At 43.3% G+C, this 2,889-nt stretch overlaps 1 protein-coding gene across 2 annotated transcripts in view; it reads right to left on the bottom strand.

The window, feature by feature from the left end:
- LOC122543017 (GDNF family receptor alpha-2-like) overlaps positions 1–2,889 on the bottom strand; it is a 311,320-nt gene that overhangs the window by 35,698 nt on the left and 272,733 nt on the right. The gene's annotated exons all lie outside the window — the stretch shown is intronic.

The raw sequence follows: 2,889 nt of genomic DNA, 5'->3' as shown, positions 1-2,889 counted from the left end.
CCCGGGGGCTTATCAACCTTCAGACCTAACAGTCTCTCCAACACCAATTCCTGGCAAATATAAATTCCCTTAAGTTCAGGTCCTTCAGCCACTGTTACCTCAGGGAGATTGCTTGTGTCTTCCCCAGTGAACACAGATCTGAAGTACCAATTCAATTCTTCTGCCATTTCTTTGATTCCCGTAATATATTCCCCTGTTTCTGACTTCAAGGGCCCAATTTTAGTGTTAACCATTTTTTTGCCTTTCACATACCTAAAAAAACTTTTACTATCCTCCTTTATATTTTTGGCCAGTTTACCTTCGTACCTCATTTTTTCTCTGCGTATTTCCTTCTTAGTAATCCTCTGTTGTTCTTTAAAAACTTCCCAGTCCTCCGTTTTCCCACTTATCTTTGCTATGTTATACTTTTTCTCTTTTAACTTTATATGTTTCTTAACTTCCCTCGTCAGCCACGGCCACCCATGCCTCCTCCGAGGATCCTAGGATCATGAGATCATGACCAGGTCTACTGTTTTATACTGTTAACTGGTGGATAAGTATTGGTCACACTACCAATAATAACTTCCTTGTTCTTCTGGAATCTTTTATGTCCGCGCAAGACAGCATAAGTGGCATGAATACAACAACTCAAGCAAAGTCAGCATCTCCAACAGTATGGCACTCCCTTCACTACTGCTTTGGGAGTGCCAGCCAGAAAAATAGGCTCTGAAGTAGAATTTGAAGTCATTGACCCCTCCCTCAGAGGCTGCTTAATCTCTTTCACCCAAGGACTCAACGTTTCCTGTTCATATCCCTATGCAGTGCTGCACTGCATCATGTAAGCTGCAGTGTAGCACTGAATACACACACTGTTAACCTTCAGTTCTAAGGGGGGAGCAGTCATGTTCTTACATTTATCAAGAATCATCTGTGACAATATTGAATAGTGAAACAAGCGTACTCCTGCTACTGCTTTCTCTGTTCCTGTGTTTTTATTATTGCAGTTGGTGTGCATGAGGGGAAGCAGCCTCAGTGTTATTTGCAGATGTATCATGGAGCAGCTTAGAATGCATGGATCTATTTCAGTGGGTTCACCCTTCCACATTAAAATAGCAGGTGGAAAAGAACAAAATGCAACTTTCCTTTAAAAATTGGAAACATTACAGGAAATGTTTTTCTCCAGTATGTTACTATAAATTTGTCACAATGAAAGTCAACCTTGTCTTGTTTTTAACTATTCTTTCACAGAATATTTATGTCTCTGCCGAGACCAGCATTAATTGTCTCCAGAAGAAAGCAGATGTTGAGCCACCTTCTTGAATACTGACTCCCTGGAGTGTAGATACACTGAGCGTTGTGAGGAAGCACATTCCAGATTTTGACCGAGCAGCAGGTTACAACCACAATATAGTTCCACTTGAAGTTAGTACTCAGGTTCAGAAGGAGCTTGCAGATGGTTTTATTTCCAGTGATCTCTGCCCTCATCCTTCTGAATGATCATATTACGTGTTTGGAAGGCACTGCTAAAGGAATCCTGCTCATTTCCTGAACTGCATCTTGTTGGCTCACTCTGTAGTCACTCTGTGGTGGAAAGATTGACTGTTGAAGATGATGGATGGATTGCAGATCAAGTAGGCTGCTTTTACACAGATTATGTGGCGTTTCTTGCATGTTGTTACAGCTGCATTCAGGCAAATGAACAGTGTCCTATCACACCTATGACTCACTTTGTGGAGTCGGGCATTGAGTTTCTTGCCACAGAATTTCCAGCTTCTGACCTTTTCTACATTAGACAGGAATCCAGAACAAGTAGAAATGGCAGCCATGTTGTTCAAAATAAACTTATATCGATGAGGAGTAAGCGTAGTGATTGTATTTTGAAGTCTTATTGTAGTGTTTCCCTCCTTCCCTCTCTTCTAGCCAAAAAAATAGTGGAGGCGTAGAGAGAAGTCCTATTGCAAAATCTGTTGATATCAGTGTAAGAAGGAAGGCTCGAGAGGCTTTGAAGAGCAGTGACACAGTAAAAAATACAGGTAAGCTCAGTTAAAGTCTTTTTTAACTTTCCCATTTAGTTTTACAGTAGTTGAGATGGCAGTAAGGGCAGTTGCATATTCCTCCGCAGGATGTGGGAGCTTATGGAGACTTCCATCATCCCTGATGACCTGCAGCTGCAGGTCTCTGACCTGGAAGACCGTCTTAGGGAGCTGGAGCTGGATGCATTCAGGATCATCCAAGATGCTGAGCGCTTCAGGGGGTGGCATGGTGCCTTAGTGGTTAGCACTGCCGCCTCACAGCACCAGAGTCCCAGGTTCGATGCCAGCCTCGGGTGACGATCTGTGTGGAGTTTGTTCATTCTCCCTGTGACTGCGTGGGTTTCCTCCCACAGTCCAAAGATGTGTAGGTTAGATGAATTGGCTGTGCTAAATTGCCCATATAGTTCAGGGACGTGTAGATTAGGTACATTAGTCAGGGGTAAATATAGAGTAGGGGGAATGGGTGTAAGTGGGTGTCTCTTCGGAAGGTCGGTGTAGATTTTTTTGGGCCGAAGGAACTGTTTTCAAATTGTTGTGATTCTTGATCAGAGTAGCTGAGTGACCACCAGGAAAGGTAAAGGGAGTAGACAGAGTGTGCAGGGATCTGGTGTGGCCATTCCCCTCAAAAACAATTATACCATTCAGGAGAAAGCAGCAGTAGCCAGGTTGGTGGCACTATGACTGGCTCTGGGGCATAGTAGGATTATAGAGATCTGAAAAAAATTCAAAACCAGGACCTCATGGGTGATCATCTCTGGATTGTTTCCAGTGTCACGTGCTAGTGAGGGTAAGAAGAGGAGGATGTGGCAGATGACTGCATGACTAAAGAATTGGTGCAGGGAGGAAGGTCTTCAGGTTTTGAGATCATTGGGATCTT

This window comes from Chiloscyllium plagiosum, chromosome 42 (assembly GCF_004010195.1).
Source record: "Chiloscyllium plagiosum isolate BGI_BamShark_2017 chromosome 42, ASM401019v2, whole genome shotgun sequence".
NCBI classification, from domain to species: domain Eukaryota; kingdom Metazoa; phylum Chordata; class Chondrichthyes; order Orectolobiformes; family Hemiscylliidae; genus Chiloscyllium; species Chiloscyllium plagiosum.
Note: the sequence above shows the minus strand (reverse complement) of the source record. Positions and strands in the feature narration are given on the sequence as shown.